The sequence below is a fragment of the Culex quinquefasciatus genome, chromosome 2 (genome assembly GCF_015732765.1).
Source record: "Culex quinquefasciatus strain JHB chromosome 2, VPISU_Cqui_1.0_pri_paternal, whole genome shotgun sequence".
Taxonomy (NCBI): domain Eukaryota; kingdom Metazoa; phylum Arthropoda; class Insecta; order Diptera; family Culicidae; genus Culex; species Culex quinquefasciatus.
The window spans coordinates 32,298,236-32,320,767 of NC_051862.1; the positions used below are offsets into that span (position 1 = coordinate 32,298,236).

The 22,532-nt window shown below is 34.6% G+C and overlaps 1 protein-coding gene across 1 annotated transcript in view; it reads left to right on the plus strand.

Moving 5' to 3' along the window:
- LOC6040089 (frizzled) overlaps nucleotides 1-22,532 on the plus strand; it is a 161,098-nt gene that overhangs the window by 60,234 nt on the left and 78,332 nt on the right. The gene's annotated exons all lie outside the window — the stretch shown is intronic.

Sequence of the window (22,532 nt, forward strand, 5' to 3'; positions counted from 1 at the left end):
CAATTTTTTTTTTTAAATGGTCACAAATGGTCACTATTTTTTGAAATTGAAAAACTGCAAATATTTCGCTAAAATCAAACTTTCGATGGCTATATCTGGAAAACGGAGCCCTTTATAAAAAAATCTGTAAAGTACTTTTCGATTGCAAATTCAATTTAGCATTAAAAAATAATGTCAAACTTGTTTTTGCATGAAACTTCGATTTTTTCCAGAAATCACTATTTTTTCAAGAATACATAACTCGGCGGCAAATTTTTTGACCATGTTTCTCTATGGCTCAAAAGTTGCGGATTTTTGTCCCCTAAAACATAACAAAAAATCTCGAAAATCAAAAAATACGTTTTTTTGGGAAATTGAGTTTTAGTTAAAAAAAGTTGATTAAAAAATCTGCAAATTTTTTTTCCGTGTACCTATTTGTTTCTCAAAAGTCCTCAACAATACCTACAACTTTGCCGAAGACACCAAATTGATCAGAAAATTCACTCAAAAGTTACAGCTGTTTGAATATTTACATACCATTTTTGTATGGACAGCTGCCAAAATTGTATGGACACAAAATAGATTCTTTGGTCGTAGGGAAGGCCCCCACAAAGTTTGAGCCAAATAAAAAAATACAAATAAAATCCATTTCCGGTTTTAGTAGAGAATTGCTCGTATCTTACAACTTTGAACAATACAGAATAATAATTTGCTGTGAAATAGACTCAAATATCAAAATCCAAAAGCAAAGCAAACCCATCTCAACCGAGTGAAATGAAAAGTTTAATTTCACTGGAAATGTCGCGTGTCTACGCCGCTCGCAACAGCTGTCAACTTGAGCGAGAAATGAAAAATGATACCAGTCTAGAAAAGGGGCTTGCCAGCTTGATAATTATCCAAGTCCTCACAAGTTGCAGCGAGCTATTTTTAACCAGCCATCATCAGCGCGCGATCTGAAGCATCTAAATTGACAACGTTGTCGAGAGAGTTGTCGTCACACACGGGGCTAACTAGCTTTAAGTAAGCTTTCTTTCACACCATATCGGGCTTATTTGCCCTCGCGAGACCCCTCCGATGTCGGTAACCAGATATTGGTCGACTGTCAAACCCCCCCTTGGGGAACGTCTTTTTTCCCTTTTCCAATCAGAGGAGAAAAATATGAAAAATCGATGTTGATGTAAGTCAATTAAAATTACCACGCCGGTATGATAAGCTGCATGAAATCGCACCGTGTGTTGATTGGGGGGGCTAAGCTTGAGGGGTAGAAATGTGGGCAATTTAGTGCCATCGACAGGTGTTGAGAGCAGCCGCGAATCGTAAGTGCTCAAATACGCCGTCAATAAGCGGATTGGAAACGCGAGTGATGACCTGTGCTTGTTAACGATAGAGCTAAAGTGAGGAATAAACATCCAGCTGAGTACATCGAATGCTGGTGGTTTTGTAGTTTTTGACATGGAAATGTGAAAAACAGTTATTGATTGAATTGCTGAATAAATTTTGAAAGAAGCTAAGGCGCAAGTTATAAAAATAAATGAATTTTGTCAGCAGAAAATAGAACCTTAAAAGGCTTAATATCTGTAGAAATAACACTTCAATCTAAAAACGCATATTAAAGCCAAAACGACAAACAAATTGCGGCCACAATTGTCTAACTGGAAGCTATCTCACTTTTCTAATTCAACACCATCGGTTATGCTCCACACAAAATAAAAAAAAATAGTTCCACCAGCAAAATTTGCGCCAACATTCCAGTCCTTCGTCAGGAAATGCATTTTCCCGGAAACTTTTTTTTGGACCCATTTTTTGTTGGCCCTCAGCCAAAAGCCATCAGCGTAAAGTGGAAATTTATAGAGCGACAGATTTCACAAAAGAGGAAAACATCGTGAAGCCTGCGGGGAGAAAAGGGATGCTTCAGTTGTTTTTTTTTCTGTCCGGAAAAATATTTTCTAACTTTTACGTGTGTCGGCAATGTTCAGCCAGTCGAATTGTTATGACTGTGGCTTAAGGGTACTAGACCAGAAATTTGCTGGAGAATATTTTGTTTGTTGGATTTGTTATTTTTATAAAAAAAAAACAATAAAATCATTAAATTTTCAAACTTATTTAAGATTTAAAGTTAAACCAGCAAAATATCATTCTGTCTCGTTTGAGTCGTAATTAATTGTTGCGACAGTTGACAGCTTGCGAGCTTCGTTTCTCGCATCTGACTCACTTAATTAGCACCAAAAAAAGAGCAAAACATAAAGAAAAACTCTAAACGCGTTCCAGTCTCGTGGACAAGTTCTTCATCAACTTGACACAATTTGTACTGGGTTGAAGTGGGAAGATTGATGAGCAAATTTAGTTACTTAAAATATCTTTTTTAATAATATTGTTAATTCCTTTTTTTTAATGTACCACTTAAAAAGTCACACTTTTTATTTCTGTTTTTCCCCTAGTTTAAATGATTGTATACCACAAAGTCCAACAACATCAACCACAAACCGCCAACCAACATCAAAGGCTTGGGGCCACAACTGACATGCAAACCGAAAATCAGCAATATTCAACCAGATATATTATTTCACATGCACGTGAAAATCAAATATTTGCAGTTGAAAGCACGCACATGAATCGTTATTTTGGCAAACAATTTCGTTCGAAAAGTCAATCGCATTCGCCGACAGTGATAAGCCAATTTTGTCAGATGAGATTTTTTCGTTTGGTTTTTGCGAAATATTTGCGTGCAAATAATGCACGTGGCCAACTACACAGTTCGACCAAATTTCTTAGCTATTTGAAATGTGGATTTTATTGATTTTTTAATTTAAGAAAATGCAAATTTAATATCCTTAATTTGCAGATTTTTGATTGTTTGAAAATGTCTACATTCAAAAATGCCATTTAACATCATTAGTTTTTTTCAGACAAGTATCCATACAAATATGGAAATTGTCCGGTGTCTATAGAAAGGGCTATGTAAACTTTACAAAAACTGTATCTCAAGAGCATATTTTCTGATCGAGTTGGTGTTTTGGGCAAAGTTGTAGCTTCAAATTTGGAATATTCAGAAAAATAGTTAGTCTTTAAAAAATACAATTTTTCAATAAGGCTGGTACAAATATTTTAAAAAGTTTTTGTCACCGCCCCCCCCCCCCCCCCTTCAAAATTTGCCCGAAAAATCAGGGGGCAAAAAAAATATTTTTACAATAAACTTCAAAATTTCAATGAAAATTCAAGTGCAACCAGCTGAAATCAAATTAAAATACATTCTTCTGCGTTTTAAATTATTTTTAGCATGTTTGGGTTTATTAAAAAATCTTAAGATTTTTTTGAAAATTTTCGATGCAAAATCTTTTTTTTTTTATACAATTTTTGTTTTTGTCAGATCTTAGATTTTTGGAAAACTAATGATTGCAAAACAACTGAACTAGTGTTAAATGCATTTTAAAACACTTTTTTCATTTGAATGTGAAGACTATGGCTTGTTATTTAAATTTTTATATTTTTTTATTTTTTTGAATATTTGCATCGGCCTAACTTTATCACATAAACTAGACAAAAAGACGTTTTGTTTTTGGCCAAGTTATGATTTGTGAAAAATTATCGATAATACAAATCTAAGTGAAATTTTTGATGAAAATTTAAAATTTAAATCGAAAGGTATTCTTGTAAATTTTTGTTAAGCATACCGTTTTTGAGTTATAGCCAATTTTTAGTTAAATTATTCAACAAATTCTTTATTTTTTAATAAATTGTAAAAAAATCTATCCTTGTCCATTTCGGAAAAAATATATTCAAAAACCTGAGAACATTTTTTACAATTTGCTTTTTGGACAAAGATGATTCGAATTTGGATTGCTCAGATATGGCTTTGCAAAGAATGAAAATTACCTAAAATTTGCTTTTTTGAATTCTTATTCCAATTGACCATACATTTTCAGTCGATGATATTTTGTGCAATTTTCTCAACCCCTGAAAAAATATTTAAATACTTTTAAAAACAAGTCTAACAAATTAAAAGGGCTAAACTCCAATTTTTTTTTGCTGCATTTTTAATTTCGGTAAATATAATCTAAATATATTCCTTTTCCAAAAATTGAAAAAAAACAACAACATTTATGTTTCACCTTTTAACATTTCCAACCTGATCAATGATTTCCAAGATTTGAAAAATTGAGGGTTAATTGGGAAAAACTTAAAAAAGCACTTAAAAGTTGGAAGAAACTATTAAGCAAATTGTTGAGAAATTTCTTAACTTTTCTAATAACTATGTTTCTTTCGAAGATGGTTAAGGATTTACACTATTTTAAAAAAATAAACAAAAAACTGTTTTTTGCCTTCCTCACCTTACTGAGGAAAGGCTATAAAATCACTCGAAAACTGAACTTCTCAATTAGACTACCTTCATGTATACCTATCGACTCAGAATCAAAATCTGAGCAAATGTCTGTGTGTGTGGTGGGATGTTGATCAAAAAATTGTCACTCGATTATATCAACATTGGCTTAACCGATTTTGTCCATTTTGGCGTCATTCGATCCGTCTTGGGGTCCCATAAGTCGCTATTAAAAATTATGCAGTTTAGTTAAGTACTTCAAAAGTTATGCTAAAAAAAACGATTTTAACATAAGTCCGGAAGATTGTAAAAAGGGTGGTTTTTGTAAGTAAACCCGGCATGTTATATATTTTTAGAAAGGTATTTCTTTTCCAACGCATCCAAAACATTGTAAATCTGACAACCCTATCAAAATTTATAAGCACTTAAGTGTTATTTATGCACTTTTTGAAGGCCAGATCTCAGATTTTTTGATGAAAACGATGTCCAGATCTATCATGTGACGTGTCGTTGGGTAGGTAATCGAAAGACCTTTCTAACGCTTTCAAAACATTAAAGATTTGCCAACCCTATCAAAAGTTTTCAGCGGTGAGCTCTTTGATCTCGAGATATTCAAATTAGCACTCAAAGTTTGCATTTGATATGTAAGCAAATTCAGCTATGTCTTTTTTTAATGTCTAATTATTAACAATTTTTCTTTTTCTTTTCTTTAAAATTCCAGCCAGGTATTGTCGTTTCTTTAAAAATGTTGCAAGCACAAAATTGGTTCAGCTGTTCCGTAGATATGATTTTTTGAAAAATGTGTTTTTACAAAAATCGATAAAAACGCCATTTTTATTACCTCAAATCGGATTAGACCACACTGAAAAAAATGTTTTTTGGACCAAGGAACTGTTAGGGCAAATATAAGCTAAATTGGAGAATTTTTAATCTGGATCCTATTAATTTGACGTGGAAGCGCTGTGTGCATCATTTTTTCACGTAATACTGTATTGGGACCATCCATTAACCAAGCGGACATTTTTCCTAAATTTCCCCTTCATAAAGTGTTTACGTGGTTTGTGGATGGCCCCATTATACGTTTGAAGACCTTTATTTCTCATTCTGACCACATTTTCAACATGTGATTTTACTTGGTCATGAATTGATTTGTACTGTGTAAGCAACGATTTTAACACAAACATTGCGTGAGTACCTGTCCAAATATGTCGGTCACAGTGCTTGCGAAACAAATTAATTCATAATTCATCTGGACGGCACGCAGAACAAGCCAAACACAAACATCACTTCCCCATCGTCATCGTTGCTCCTCATCACCGTCAAATTTGACAAACGATTTCCTTTTCCCACCCAAAATGTCCACAAACACACAAAAAAGGACCTCCATATTTATCCTTTCGACATTTCGGGTTCCCACATGTATTTATTCGCTCTGTTTATCCCGAGAGCGACAAAAAGTCACATTTGATGTCCCCCTTGTTTGTATTCATGTGTTATCCTCTTCCCCAAAATTTTTTAATCACATTCATAACCGACGTTATTAATGGTGGAATGATTTGAATCCCGAAATGATTTGATGCTCTCGAAAGCGTGAAAATTATTCCAAAAAGTTAAAAGCTCGAAACTTGAATTGTATGTGTGTGTGTTGTGTTATGCTAATCTGAAATTGAGCAGTTTTGAGTTCTTTGTTTTTGGGTTAAGCCTGAAAATGAATGCAAATTGAATTCTTGTTTTTTGCGTTGACCGATGATTTATCCATGCAAATTTGATAATTCGTTGGGTTCTGACTGGTGAAATTTGCAACAAAAAACCATCGCTCAACGCCGACGGTGGTCCAGGGTGACCTCTTGTCCATTTTTTTTAACGACATTTCCAACACCTCCACACATGTTTTTTTAAGGTTAAGCATCCCATAAAGTAAATTTATTCCACTAACCCAAAGCCGCAGGACTTAAAATCCGCTCGTCGCGTTCAGAACTCAATTTCCCAATCCGAGAGATCTCGTACATTATCTCTGCACAACTTTATTCGCGTGTCCAACACCTCTCAACTGGCTTTCAAAATAAAAATCGTATAAATATCGCACTCCCTAACCAAAAAAAAATCGTCGTCATCGGAAATATCTCCCCCTTGGACGTGCTTAATGCCCATAACTTGAGGGTCATAAAATCGAACTCGTAATGCCGCCAGTGGACACTCCTGGTCCTGGTCCCCACTTCGGATGATGCGCAGTTTTTATTTCCTTTTTTGCTACAGAGTTCGATTTATAGTGGCTTTACACGAAATTAGATCATCACCAATTCCAGGGTTGGGGAAACTCAGTTTTTTTTTTTATAATAGGAATAAAGTAGAGACGCTCTTAGTTTAATTTTATATTTTATTTTAATTTTCTTAAGTCAAAAACAGATCTGATTAGGGTTACCAGATTGCAGGATCAATTTGTGAATGCCAGATTTTTCAAGAGTCATCTAGAATAAAGATTTATCTTTATCTTTGCCAGATTTTGAGATTTAACAGCTTTAACGTGTTTCATAGAAAATTAAAAAAAAATGTAATTATTTATTTTAATAAAACCATGAATTCAATTTTTTTCAGGCTAAAAATTAATTGATCCATCAGAACGCTAACGTGCACCGTTGAAGATGAGTTTTCAAAGTCTCATAGAAATAAACAAATGGAAAATTGCCTAATCTTTAAGAAAACATTTTTTTTTTTCAAATTGCGTAATTCTCCGTTAACTCACACAGCAGTTGCCCCGACCCCTCTTCGATTTGCGTGAAACATTGTTCTAAGGGGTAACTTTTGTCCCTGATCACAAATTCAAGATCCGTTTTTTATATCTCGTGACGGAGGGGCGGTACGACCCCTTTCATATTTGAACATGCGAAAAAAAGAGGTGTTTTTCAATAATTTGCAGCCTGAAACGGTGATGAGATAGAAATTTGGTGTCAAAGGGACTTTTATTTAAAATTATACGCCCGATTTGATGCCTTACTCAGAATTCCGAAAAAACGTATTTTTCATCGAAAAACACTAAAAAAGTTTTAAAAACTCTGCCACTTTCCGTTACTCGACTCTAAAATTTTTTGGAACATGTCATTTTATGGGAAAATTAATGTTCTTTACGTATCTACATTGACCCAGAAGGGTCATTGTTCCGTTTAGAACAAAAAATTTCATTTTAAAATTTCTTATTTTTTCTAACTTTGCAGGGCTATTTTTTAGAGTGTAACAATGTTCTATAAAGTTTAAGAGCAGACAATTACAAAAATTTTGATATATGGACATGAGGAGTTTGCTTCTAAACATCACAAGTTATCGCGATTTTACGAAAAAAATGTTTTGAAAAAGTTGGTCGTCATCAATCATGGCCGTTCATGGTCACCCGCGACAGACACGAACGACGAAACAAAGAGAAACGCAAAAAGTAACTTTTTCAAAACTTTTATTCGTAAAATCGCGATAACTCGTGATGTTTATAAGCAAACACCTTATGTCTACATATTAATATTTTGTAATTGTCTGCTCTACAATTTTGTGGAACATTGTTACACTCTTAAAAATAACCCTGCAAAGTTAGAAAAAATAAGAAGTTTTAAAATGAAAAATTTTGTTCTGAATGAAAAAATGACCCTTCTGGGTCAATGTAGATTCAAAAAGTACATTAAATTTCCCTTAAAATGACATGTTCCAAAAATTTTTACAGTCGAGTAACGGAAAATGGGAGAATTTTTAAAAAGTTTTTAGTGTTTTTTTTTTTCGATGAAAAATACGTTTTTTTTTTCGGAATTTTGAGTACACCATCAAATCGGGCGTCTAATTTTACATAAAAGTCCCTTTGGCACCAAATTTCTATCTCATCACCGTTTCAGGCTGCAAATTATTGAAAACACCTCTTTTTTCGCATGCTTAAAAATGAAAGGGGTCGTACCGCCCCTCCGTCACGAGATATCAGAAAACGGACCTTGGATTTGTGATCAAGGACAAAAGTTACCCCTTAGGACAAAGTTTCACGCAAATCGAAGAGGGGTCGGGGCAACTTTTCCCGATTTCGTGTGAGTTGGTAGAGAATTACCCAATTAACAATTTAAAAATGTAAAATGTTCAATATTACGCACTTGTGAAACGTTAGAGTTGATTAAAATTGTTTTTTAAATATTTTCTCGATAAGATCAGAGAACTCAACTGTTACATTTTTTTAAATTTAAAATAAATCATTAGTTGTAGAAAAATTGTTGAATTTTCTTATTTAATTTTTTAATTCGCTGTATTTAAGCATTTAGAAATCCAATCATCAATGTCTCTTTAACAATTTTATTGGTTTTTTCAACTTATCAAAAATAAAGACAAAGAAAAACAGAAGCGGACATTCATGGACAATATCTAAAAAAATAAATATACTGCAATTTTTTAGTTAAAATCAAACTTTAAGTGGTTATATCCTGCAAGCGGTGCACTTTTCCACAAAATCTGTAGAGTATTGCAAATTTGATGTCACATTAATATCTGAAATCAGAAAAAAGTTTCGGGTAAAATTTCTATTTTTCCAGAAAAAAAATTGTTCAAATGTTGTCCATGCTTTTCTATGGCTTTTAAGTCCTATAAACATATCAAAAAGCTTCAAAAATTAGAAAATTTGGATTTTGTGAAATTGATTTGTAAAAAAAATTATAATTTGTTTTTTCCTGAATCTTTGTCGCCTTATCCGAAGATATCAAACTGATCACAAAATTTCTTCAAAAGCTACAGATTTCCGAATATTTACGTAGCATTTTTGTATGGACACTTGGCAAAATTGTATGGAGCCATGCATAGGTGAAACATAGACTCAAAAAAAAAATAAAAAAAATCATAAGAATAGAATACACATAAAAAATCTCATAAAAAATAGCTCAAGACTAAAGTCTAAGTAATTTTGGAAACTGAAGAGTTTTGAAATTTTGATTCGATTTAAACAAAAATCATGAAATTATTGAATGGGACCATCCATAAACCACGTGGACAACTTAAGGGTGTGGGGGGTTGGCGATTGTCCACGCTCCATTAAAAGGATGGAGGGGGGGGGGGGGTTAGCTGAGATTTCCAAAAAAAGTGTCCAGGTGGTTTGTGGATGGTCCCAATGTTTTTTTGAAAACACAAAGTTTTGTGATATTTTCAAGTAGTCAATTGAAAAATTAACTAAAACTCTAGAACTGATAGAGGAACTCCTACTAATATGATATAGTAAATTTTATATTATTTTTTCGAAAACTGGTTTGTTTTTTTTTATTGACCAGCTCTTTGAGGAAGGTGGGGCAATAATATGCACGTTTTGAAAAATACGTCATTTGTGGATACCCCCTGTCCAAATTTAGAACAAATTTCTGTGGATGGTGGGGCAGTAGCCCCATGTTGCCCCACCCTGTGCACGTTAGTGATTTAAACCCAATATTGAAAACATAACATTGCAGTGATATAGATTTTTTAACACTCTCTCTCTCTCTCTTTCTACACTCTCCAAAAAAAATATTAAAAAACATGTTATAGTTTCCTAAAAAAAATCCATAATTACATTGAAATGATCGAAGATTAAAAAAAAGATTCCTTAATTTTTTTCACGATCACACTTTCTACAAGGTAAAAAGCACTATTTTAATAAAAATAGGGATTTTTCATCAGTTAATCTAATTTTTAATCTTTATTTCTGACGCTTGACAAAATCCTGACTTTAAAAATTGGCAACACTATCAAAGTACACTTTTTGTTTGAAGAAAAAAAAAACAGAATAAAAATTACACAAAATAAAAATGGATAGGTAAAACTAAAATTCAACCCATGACATTTTGTGAATAATGATCGTAATTTTGAGAAAATCTAGAAAAAATATGAAATCAAAATTAGCTTAAATTTAAATAATTTTACATTTACAAGTTATGTTTTAAAATAGTTCCCAATTTTTAAACAATCATTCTCTTCACTGTCCACGTACAAGGGTCAACATGGTCGTAGCTAAGCAAAACTCTTTTACTAAAAAAAGAGATGAGCTACACGGGATCATGGATGGCATGGCATGGGCAGGTCAAATAAAACGGTTTCGCGTGCCTTCAGGCAGTGAAACGGCATGATTTATGGAACAAATGGTTCACAACCTTGCTTGGTTCCTCGTGATTGGATTGGATCTTGACTTTGCAGGATGTGCATTTGACCTGTAAAAAAACGTGTTTCCGTTTACGGAGCCAATAAAACTGACAAGATAAGTTACAAGGTTTGGTGAGGGTTGGAAATTCATAAAAAACCTTCAACAACTCTCTTCAACATTTTCAATCTGATAAGAAAAAATCCTCTTACCAGCACATAACCTACAAAATCTGTCAGCACTTTCAAAGTTTCGAGAAAAGGGTGGCAAAAACTTTTAATCCTGCCAGCAGATGTCGTTCAACAACATTTTCAAACCAGCATTTTTCTAAAACGTGGCAAACTTCCTTCCTCTTTTTCCAGGTCATTTTTTACTTCAAAATAACACACAAAAAAACCTAAAGTAAATCTAACTGCAAAGAAAACAAGAACAAAAAACCGCCTCACTTTTTTTCGATAACGTCACGTTGAACGTGGAAATTCTTGGAAATATCCTCTTCCCTCAACTGAAACCTGCCCTTGGTTGGCTCTCAGCATATTTGTGGTCTCGTACCCAATATAGAACCGATATCGTGGGGCTTACGGGAGGAAGAGGATGCAGGGGACAAGTTTTCTTCACCGGCACAGGAGGACCACATATCGTCCGGATGACCTGAAACGGTGTAGACGACGGCGATGACGACGGGACGTCGTCAGCGTGTTGCATTTGATGACACGGAAAAAAAAAAACATTTTAAAATTTAAAATTCAATGATTTTGAAATCAATTGCCAAGTATTTTTCTCTGTGTAATTTTACCGGAAAGCCCTTTGAGTGCCATAGCGCTACAACAAGTTCTGAGCAGTTCTGCCGGTCGACATCGCCAAGCACAGCTTGAGGTGAGTGCAGGTTGGGTAATCACACCGATCACAGCTGAATTTAGAGCAGGGAGCTTCTCCTCGACTTGCCGGGATAACCCGCGAGCCCATTGTCCCCGCGAGAACCGGTTCCTCCGATTTGTATCGACTACCTCTCTGGTGGTGGTAGCCAAGAAGACGACGAAGAAGCCAATCAAGCCGGTCTTCATGAAAGGACGCCCGAACGGGAAATTGCAGTTTGTGGACAATGAAGTTCTGTTCTTGGCTGGCTGACTGGCCACTTTGAAGGGCGGTTACAGTCTCGGTGTAACGACAGGAGGTTGGACCGTATCGACGTTATCGGCGACGGCGACGACGTTCTTGAGGGCAGTTGTGGTCAAGATCTGATGTGGCTCGTGGTGGCCTAGGGGACAAAACTTGGATGGTACTTGTTATTCTGCACAACGACTCCAGCTGAACTGCATGCGAGCAATTATTCCTGGTAGAGGAGGTCCAGTACCTGTTGGATCTTGTTGAATGACCGGTTGGTCATCACAGGGTTGTATCTAGAAGTTTTTCATGAAAAATATTTGTTTTAAAGACATCAGAACTTTTTGAAAACAAGAAAACTTTCAAATTAGTAGAAAAAAATCAACAAAAATCTTTAAACCTCAAATTCATCTCTGACCATTGGTCAGTTTCACCACCGTCCAAGAACTTTTCAAAGAAGACCTCGCACAACTGCAGGGGGGAACGCTTCAAACATGAAGGAAAGCAGCATAAATTCAAGTACAAGTTTCGCACAAAACAATGGGGCCGACCCGGAATATGAATTGCAACAAAACGAAAACGGCTGCCAGAGGCTTGCAAAAAAGAAGTACTTTAACTCTCTTTTTCTTCTGAACCTCCAAATGTATGTTGTTCGGCGAAACTAGAAGGCAGAAAAAAACAACTCAGAGATGAAGAACGCGCGAATAAACCAGGTGGAGAGAAAAAGTTGAGAGAAAAAAAAAGAGTTGGAGTTTCATTTTTTGCTAGCGGCTTCGCACATGCTTCATGTTTTGTGCTGTTTTGAAGTTGAGAAGAAGAACTTGGCCAAGAATGGACTTGTTGTGGTTCTTGGGGAATTATTACAACTATACCTTTGTGCAAAGGGGAGGAATATGATGCTGCTCGGTTGCCAAATTTAAGCGCTGACTGGACTGGTAACGACCTCAGTTATTTTTTGAGCTAATGACATACCTTTGAGCATACCAATTTGCTGAGGATAAATTGCGTTGAAACACATCTTGCTCACTGTGCAACTAATGTTTAAAAGTTCCATAATTCAAAATGGGATCATAATACTTTTTCACGGAGGTTCCAGAAAGGACAAAAATGTTACAAATCCAGCTGACACGCGGAAAGGATTAGTCCCACGGGACTACTTTGGAGCTTTGTTTCATAGTGGAGCATGGTCATAGTGGCGTTGCTGTTAAAAGGGCTGCATCGGGTGAAACTGTCGGTCTTTAATAGATTGATTTCATTTTAAAATATTAATGAAAAATAGGATTTGATCTGATTTTTTACTTAATTTTTCGAAAAATCAGCAAATTGTAATATTGATCATATGGGATTGCGAAATAATAATTTGTGAGGTTTACTGAATCGGATAAACACGACGAGTGCTTTGGAACCAAAAAAAACTTGTTTTGAATTATATTCAGCGTCTAAAAATATCAAACTCCGAAACAGTATCGAAAAGTATGACTTTTCGATTTAAATACTGAATAGTTGATATTTTCAGCACTCTAGTGGATGCTGAAGGTACATTTCAGTTTTGTTTTTTTTTTTTTTGACGAGAAGAAAAGTAGGCCATTTAGTCATTCGATTTTTTTTCAGCAATAATAGTAGTTTATGCAACAAGTTGCAAAAAGAGGATTTTTTCAGCACGAGTCGTACATTTATCCAACGAGGTTCACCGAGTTGGATAAATACGAAGAGTGCTGAAAAAATCAAGTTTTGCAACGAGTTCCATACAACATTTTTTGCAATTCCAAAAAACACACACTGAGTGAAATTTTATGTCCATTTTTCATGTATTTTGTCAATAAATCGTTTAAATCAAAAAAATGTTGAAAAGTGTTACTTTTCGAAACAAGTGCTGAAAAGTTCAACTTTTCAGCACCCATTTGAGTGCTGAAAAGTAGAACTTTTCAGCATTTATTTTGAAAAGTGTTGCTATTTGATTCTGTTATTTTTGGTACAGAAAAGTAGGCTATTTCGTCGTTCAAGAATGACAGGAAAAGTAAATAGTTTTACGACGGAATTGCAAAAATAATTTTAAATAGCCGGTTTGTCAACACAAGTCGTCTTACAAATATGACAACTGTTTTTATTAAATAGGTTTTTTGGAGATACTCAATTTTTTCAATGCTAAAAGTTTAGAAACTTATGGTTTTGATTTTAATGTAAAATAATGCCATCTTTAACACTTGTACCCCTACGGGGTCAAAAAAGTCGAAAATGCAACTTTACCGGCTCTCTGAACCCTTGGAAAAAAAGTTGGAAATGCCTTTTTTATTGTAACTCAGTGTAGACGCATCCGTTTTGGATCTAACTTTTTGGAGGTGATTCTTGACATCCTTCCGGATTTAATGCAACAAGAATCATCCAAAATCGGTTCAGTTTTTGAAGTAGTTGCATTTCCAACCTTTTTTTTCCCTCCTTGGTGCTTCGCGTAAGTTTTGACCCCGTTAGTGCTACAAGTGTTAAAAAATTCCAAAGGTCTAGAGTAATATTGAAAAAATAGACTTGATTTCAACATTAAGGTATTTATTTTGAATTTTATAATTTGTCCAAAAAATATTTGGCATTTATTTTCTGCAAAAACATATATAAAAATTAAAATCAATGAGGTTAACAGTTTTAAGATCTATAATTTGTGTTCAAAAAAATAACCAAAATGTATTTTTTTCTGATTTTAATTATTTTTACTTTACTAGCATTTAAATCATTTACCAAGTCAAACAGAAAATCCCTTCTCCAGATTTTTTTATATTTTAATAAAACATTTATATGGACATCCCCTGCATTTTTTAGATGAAATAATGCAAAATAGTTATTGATACAAAAGGAATCAAAAGAAAATAACACAAAATTAAATACCAACGAAAAACTGCAACAAATTTGAACACTTCAGTTTTTCAAAAGGGGTAATTCTCTACCAACTCACACCAAATCGGGAAAAGCTGCCCCGACCACTCTTCGATTTGCGTGAAACTTTGTCCTAAGGGGTAACTTTTGTCCCTGATCACGAATCTGAGGTCCGTTTTTTGATAACTCGTGACTTGACCTTCCATTTTTGAACATGCGAAAAAAGAGGTGTTTTTCAATAATTTGCAGTCTGAAACGGTGATGAGATAGAAATTTGGTGTCAAAGGGACTTTTATGTAAAATTAGACGCCCGATTTGATGACTTACTCAGAATTTCGAAAAAAACACTAAAAAAGTTTTGAAAATTCTCTCATTTTCCGTTACTTGACTGTAAAAATTTTTGGAACATGTCATTTTATGGGAAATTTTATGTACTTTTCGAATCTACATTGACCCAGAAGGGTCATTGTTTCATTTAGAACAAAATTTTTCATTTTAAAATTTCGTGTTTTTTCTAACTTTGCAGGGTTATTTTTTAGAGTTTAACGATTTGCTTCAAAGTTGTAGAGCAGACAATTACAAAAATTTTGATATGTAAACATAAGGGGTTTGCTTCGAAATATCACGAGTTATCGCGATTTTACGAAAAAAAAAGTTTTGAAAAAGTTACTTTTTGCGTTTCTCTTTGTTTCGTCGTCCGTGTCTGTCGCGGGTGACCATGAACGGCCATGATCGATGACGACCAACTTTTTCAAAACTTTTTTTCGTAAAATCGCGATAACTCGTGATATTTATTTGTAAACCCCTTATGTCTATATATTAAAATTTTTGTAACTGTCTGCTCTACAACTTTGTAGAACATTGTTACCTCTAAAAAATAACCCTGCAAAGTTAGAAAAAACACGAAATTTGAAAATGAAAAATTTTGTTCGAAATGAAAAAATGACCCTTCTGGGTCAATGTAGATTCGAAAAGTACATTAAATTTCCCATAAAATGACATGTTCCAAATTTTTTTACAGTCGAGTAACGGAAAATGGGAGAATTGTTAAAACTTTTTTAGTGTTTTTTTTATGAAAAATACGTTTTTTCGGAATTCTGAATCTGCCATCAAATCGGGCGTCTTATTTTACATAAAAGTCCCTTTGACACCGAATTTCTATTTCATCACCGTTTCAGGCTGCAAATTATAGAAAAACACCTCTTTTTTCGCATGTTCAAAAATGGAAGGGGTCGTACCGCCCCTCCGTCACGAGATATCAAAAAACGGACCTCGGATTCGTGATCAGGGACAAAAGTTACCCCTTAGGACAAAGTTTCACGCAAATCGAAAAGAGGTCGGGGCAACTGCTGTGTGAGTTGGCGGAGAATTACCCAAGGAGATACAGTGCCTACATATTGATTGTTATTTTAAAGAGTTGATAAAAACATATTTTTTCATGTTTTATTTTATTTTTTATGTTTGAAAGCTTTTAATTACCAATATTTAGTATTTCAATAAACTTGTTTTGAGAAAATGTCATAAGCACAATTGACTTTTTTAACTTTTTCCAGTAAAGTGTTAATCAAAATAGCTTTTTTGCTGAATTTTGATAAATAAATCCGTCTAAAATTTAAAATCGACATTTTTTTTATTTGATTTAGAAATTTTCCAGTTTGTTGTTTTCAACTGTTCTCTTAATAAAATCAGCAAACAACAAACTATTTGCAAAATTTCCTTGATTTTTATTGTAGTGTGAATATTTTACATCAAATATTGATGAGAAACCAGCCACAAAAATGCATGAGTAATGTTTATAAAATAAATTTAACTTTCCAGGTTTTCTTTTTTAAAGGTTTTTTTTATTACCCGGTATAATTGTTATTAATAATAAAAAGATTCAAACAAATATTGCAATTAATTACCAAGCTTCCCATGCGCCAGTGCCAACGCACACCGCGGGTTTGGTTTTCTAGCTTCGGTACGTGCCTGAACCCATTTTTGTATTGGTATCTTGGTACATCGTACCAGCGCACCACGACACTCTCGGCTCGCCCCATCGGTTTTGTGTCTGGCACTCACCCATGGCATGAACACAGCGTGCCGTGGTACGTGTCGTGGTATTGAACCCGTTTTGTACCGCCAGCGCGTACCACGACACGTACCTCGGCTCGTGACGAGTGAAGCACCTTGGCTCATATACCGGGTTCATGCCAAGGGTGAGTGCCAGACACAAAACCGACGCGGCAAACCGAGAGTGTCGTGGTGCGCTGGTACGATGAACCAAAATACCCTCGGTTCGTGTGAGTCGGGTACGGGTGTAAACCGAACAAAGCAGGCGCAAAGCAAACCCGAGGTACAGTTGAACCGCGTGTACCGCACGGTGCAGGGAAGCTTGTTAATTACTTTCGAAAAAGCAATTACAAAAATTAAATTCTGTTGAATAAATTAAAAATATATTCAAATATGTGTCAAAGCAACTTCTTAACCCTCTACTACCCATTTTTTTTATATTTTTTTCTCGTCATTTTGAGCAACTATTTTTCTACGAAAAATTTTACTTCTCTTGTTATATGTTTTTATTGTTTTATTTTCAGTATTTTAATCAGCATTTATCTTGTTTAAGGTCGTATTTGGCATTTTCTACAATTCTTATCATAACATTTTGCCTTTCTATTTTTGTATATTTTATCATTCATTTTTTTCAATTTTTTGCTTGTTTGCCACATTTTTTTGCTATAGAATTATCATTCAAATTGTAAAAAAAATGCGTAGAAGCATAGTCTGGGACACTAAAAAAATTACTGCATACTTCTTTTTACTTAAAATGTAGAAAATGTAAGTAAAAAACACAGCCAAAATTGACCCTTAAAAAATGACATTTTTTGAAACATTAACAGAGTCACATAAAACAAGTCAGACTTCCAACCCTAAAAATCAAAGAATTGCAATGCTTTTTAAAGATCATAATTGTTTGAAAAAAATGTTTTATTTTTGCGAATTTTTAGATCGAAGCCCGATTAGAAGCGGGGTTGGTCTGTAGAGGAACAAGATAATGTTGAATTAGTTAATATTAATATTGAATTGACCAACCAAATTTGATAACATTAGATAATACGCAAGTAATTCAACTCTTCCGAATTATTTAGAATGAAGATTCGCAGCTTTTAATTGTGATTGGAAATCACTACAAAAACTAATTGAAGATATCACAATCAACTTTGTGACCGGAATATTAACCAAATGTATTTTATACATTCAACCTCATTTTACCCGCTTTCCCCCTCGTTTTGTCCCAGTATACCCAGCCATTACGCATGCTTTGGAGCATCTTCATAAATTAAAACAAATGACCAGCTAGTTTTTTTTGCGCCCGTTGGAACAGGTACGACGTACGTACCTTCACAACATCCCAGCAGTCTGTAGGACACATACCACGGCACTGTCCAACTCCCGACCGGTCAGGCTGAGTACGGTGTGCTCTCCTATGTTACATCTGCCACCAGGCCAACACACTATGTGGCACTGTATCACACAGACCTTTTCGTACGTGTCTCTCCCGTGTGTATTTGGTGTAATGTTTGCGTCGTTTTTTTTCCGGCCCTGCAACATAGTCCATCCAAAGTGCAGAGGATTTATTTCAACCATCCAGTGGGGTTTTTTTTTATTATGAAAATTTATGAGGTCCCTTCGCGGCGCGACCCGGTGGCCACAGAACTACAGCATCCCCATCAGTAACACGATCGATGGTCACATCCAAACCAGTGTAGATTCGCAGCTCTTTCTGGTTCTCTAGTTTGTTTATTCATAAAGTCAACAGCTTCAGCGTGGGGTCCGAACCTGACCTGGTTCCATGGTTCCCGAACAACAAACATCGTGTGGAGTTGATCTATTGCCCCTACAGTAATGGCCACGAGTTGCGTACGTGCCAGCAGCTTAAAAGTCTATGTTTTTTAATTGCACCCGGAGAGTGCTTCCGCGGGTGAAAATCGCAACCCACCCACGGGACGAGGGATTCACCACGTGGCCTCAGGAGGGGAGATCCCACACCGGAGGGCTATAAATAATTCCCTTCAGACGATAAATCAGCCCAGCCAGTGCGCACTCTGCTCTTAATACGTGTCATGTTGTGGTAGGACCGCGCGCGATTCTTTACCACGCCGAATGTCAGTTACTGTATGGGACACACTCTGGTACTCTGGTAGTGGAGAGTTGATAGAAATTTATTGGGCCAGGTTGGCGTTTCGTGCTAATAAACAGAAGTTGCCCCGAGTCAGATGAGGCCAGATGGGCGATGATTGGTGGCGCGGAAAACATGGGATGTTTGTGGTTGGGCAGTGGGTAAAAATGTTGAAAAACCTATAAATTTAAGCTATTTCAAGAATGTCATCAAATACACTGGATAAAGAATATGTTAAAAATAATCAAAAAGTAAAAAAATAGCTACAAAACATATGGTTGAAAACATTTCATCAATAATTTTATACACAGTTAAAAAAATATGGTAATGTTACATCAGGAAAGGGGTACATCTTTAATGTCAGAAAAATGCGTAATTTTACCTCTGAAAATATGTAATTTTACCACTTTTCTGGTGTAATGCCACTTTTTCAGTCAAAATTGTCATTTTTTCTGACATAAAAGATGTACCCTTTCCCAGATGTTATATTGGTAATATAATATTATAATGATTTTTTACTGTGTACAGTAACTATTCGAAAAGACTAAACACATTTATTTTTCCCTCCCCAAAAATTGAGCTGGAAATTAAAATTAATTTAATAGAGTCTTATTGAAAAGAGCTGAATTTTTTCAGCGTCGAAAATTGGATATAAGTTCCCGAGATAACGATGATGGGTCTAGCTCATTTCCCCGAATGACATTTCCCCGAATGCCATTTCCCCGAAAATCATTTCCCCTAATTGGCCACATCCCCGAATACCACTTCCCCTAATCAGCCACATCCCCGAATGCCATTTCCCCGAATATCATTTCCCCTAATCGGCTATATCCCCGAATGCCATTTCCCCTAATCGGCCATTTCCCCGAATGCCGTTTCCCCGAAATGACACTTACGCCAATTGCCGTTTATTTAAATTTAAAATTACTCGAATTTGCATATCCCCTAATCATCATTTTCGCTAAAGCCTTTTTCCATGACTAACAGTTATTTTCTTTCTCAATTTTACCGAACAAACAGCTTTTTCGGGTATGCTGATGATCTCACTGTTGATTAAATGTTGTAAATTGGGTAGTAAAGCCCTTTGTCAATTTTTATGAACAACGGTAAAAAACACGATTGAAAACCATTTCTGATAACTTTTTTTTATTCATTTTTATGCAAAAAAAAGTTTTTGACAAGACAACATTTTTCCGATGGATCAACTATGCCCCCCCTGGATCGAGCTGTCAAGTAGGAGCTTTTCTGCCAAGAAGGGCCGTGAAGTGAATTTTTAGAAATTGAATTAAAAATCCCTTTTAAATCCTTTGCGGTCGTACAAAGGGTCATTGTACTTAGTAAAGCTTATTTTTCTTGTGAACAATAATATCACAAATTTAAGCTTAATTTTAGGACCCAATTACTAGATTTTTTGTTGTTCAATTAACATTTGTATTCAACCGCATGATTAAATGTTGTTTTTGAGAAATTTGCAAGGAATTTTTTTCGAATTTTGTTCAAGAACGCAAAATCGAACAAATAGGTACATAAGGCTGGTATAAATTTTTGTTGATTATACTTTTCGCCAAATCCCAAACCAGCAATGCGAATAAAATGATCAGTGTGAACGGGGTTCTGTACTACGAAAATCGCACGGTTTGTTTTCTGAATCATAAAAAATTACAAAATTTCTATTGCATTATTATTATCATGTCTATAAGAAAAAGGTATTTGTTTTGAGAATGTATAAAAAAGAGTCTGTAACAATATTCATTGTATTTGAATGAATAGTACCAAACCTTACAACACCCCTTCCCCCCTAAAATGCTACGTCTGTTCTGAGTGAAGCCAAAAGAAAGTTGATCATTCAAGGCCAATACGAACCTTTCAAGAAATATTATATGTAGTTTGATGTGATAAAAATTGCCATCATTTTTTCTTACACAGTCGACTCTCTGGTCTATCGATGAATTCTTCAGTCCCTGTTTGCTTTAAAATCTCTTCCGGTTGTCAATAATTTCAGTTTTCATGGCTTGCATAGACATTTTTCTTGGCGAAACGAAGCTTTAAAGGGTGTTTGACATTAGTTTGGTTTTGTTTGATGGACGTTGCCATGATTCTCTCCCATAGCTGGGTATCAAGAAAAAAATATTTTCAATCGAGTCTTCATTTTGCATCGTTCTGTAATCTGATGATTCTCTTCCTCGACGGTCCCTTGGATATTGACAAGCAGAGAGTCGACTGTAAAATGCTATTTCCCCGAACGCGGTCAAGCCGAAATGCCCGGTGCCCAGGAGCGCGCGCGCTCCGGGGCACCGGGCATTTCGGCTTGACCGCGTTCGGGGAAATGGCGTTCAGGGAAATGACTATTCAGGGATATGACTAATCGGGTAAATGGCATTCGGGATTGTGGCCCATTCGGGAAAATGGCATTCGGGAATGTGGACGATTAGGGGAAATGGGAAATTCGGGTAAATGGAATTCGGGGAAATGACTATTAGGGGAAGTGTCTTTTCGGGGAAGTGGCATTCGGGGAAATGTCCCTTCGGTAATATGGGTTTCGGGAAAATGTCATAGATTCAACGATGATCAAAAAATATAGGCAATGAGAAAATCTGATTTTCTTGTTTTTTTCTCATTTTGCATAGCCATATCACAGCAACCAATGGCCGTATCAACGGAATTTTCAAACCTTTCAAATTTTTTGAAAGGTTTGGAAAGTTGAAAACCTGGCTTTTTTTAAAATAAAAATTTACCTAAAAATTTGAAACCGCAGCACTTTATTGTAATTTTACTTAAATAATTTTTGAATGCAAACTTAATATTGCATTAAAACAAGAACTTGCTTGACTTTTTTGATTGTTTTGTAATATAACAATTTTTCAAAAAATCATGACTTGGTTCATGAAACTTTTAGGAGTGATGAAAATCACATTTTTAATAAATTTAGTAAATTTTGTGTCAAATTTAATGTTATTATTTTCTACATGTATGTAACCCCATAGAATAATTTTGTTACCCTTCCGAATTTTTTTTCAATTTTTTTTCTGACTTGGACACTATTTTCAAAAATGAAAAAAACTGCGGATTTTATTTTAAAAAATACCAAAAAATTGCTATAACTTGAAAACGCAACACTTTATCAAAATTTTACTTGAATACTGTTTATTTGCAAAATATATTTTACATCTAAAAAAAAAACTCCAAAATTTAACCTTTTTGAAATTTTGTAAAACATAACTTTTTTCTCAAAATTCATAAATTTGTCAACGTTGTTGTTTTCCCCCTTAAAAAAGCTAAATATAGCGAAGGTAGAGTAAACCTTTCGAAATATTTTATTTTCAATAATGGAATCATATTTGCACAATTTTTAAAAAGTGATAAAACGCTGTTTTTTTTTTCAAAAAAAACCTTTCCCAAAAATGGCTTGAATTTGAAAACGGCACTTTTTCGTATGTTCACTTCAAAACTGTTTAATTGCATAATGAATTTTACATTAAAATATTAAATCCAAAATTTTTCGACCTCTTTGTTCTTTTTGTAATATTACAATTAATTTAAAAATATCATGACATTGACCAATTTTTTATCCTTTCAAAAACGTTAAATGTAGTTAATTTTCTCAGTATTTCGAACATATTTTTTTCAAAATTGGACTATTTTCAAAAGTGAAAAACTACGGATAAAATTAAAAAAAAAATCCTAAAAGATGCTAAAACTTGAAAACGAAGCAATTTATCACTTAAATACATTTTGATTGTAATAATAATTTAACATAAAAAAAGTCAAAATTTGTTAAACTATTTAATAATTTTGTTTAAAATCACTGTTTTTGAAAAAATCATAACTATTTAAACGATTTTTACTCCAAAATAAAAAAAACTTTCTTTGCCTTTGGAAAAAAAAAAATCAAAAAAGGGCCAACATTTCGAATATTTTCAACACGGCTTTTTTCAACAAAATAAAAACTTACCCAAAGATGGCTTGAATTTGAAAGCGGTGCATTTTATCTA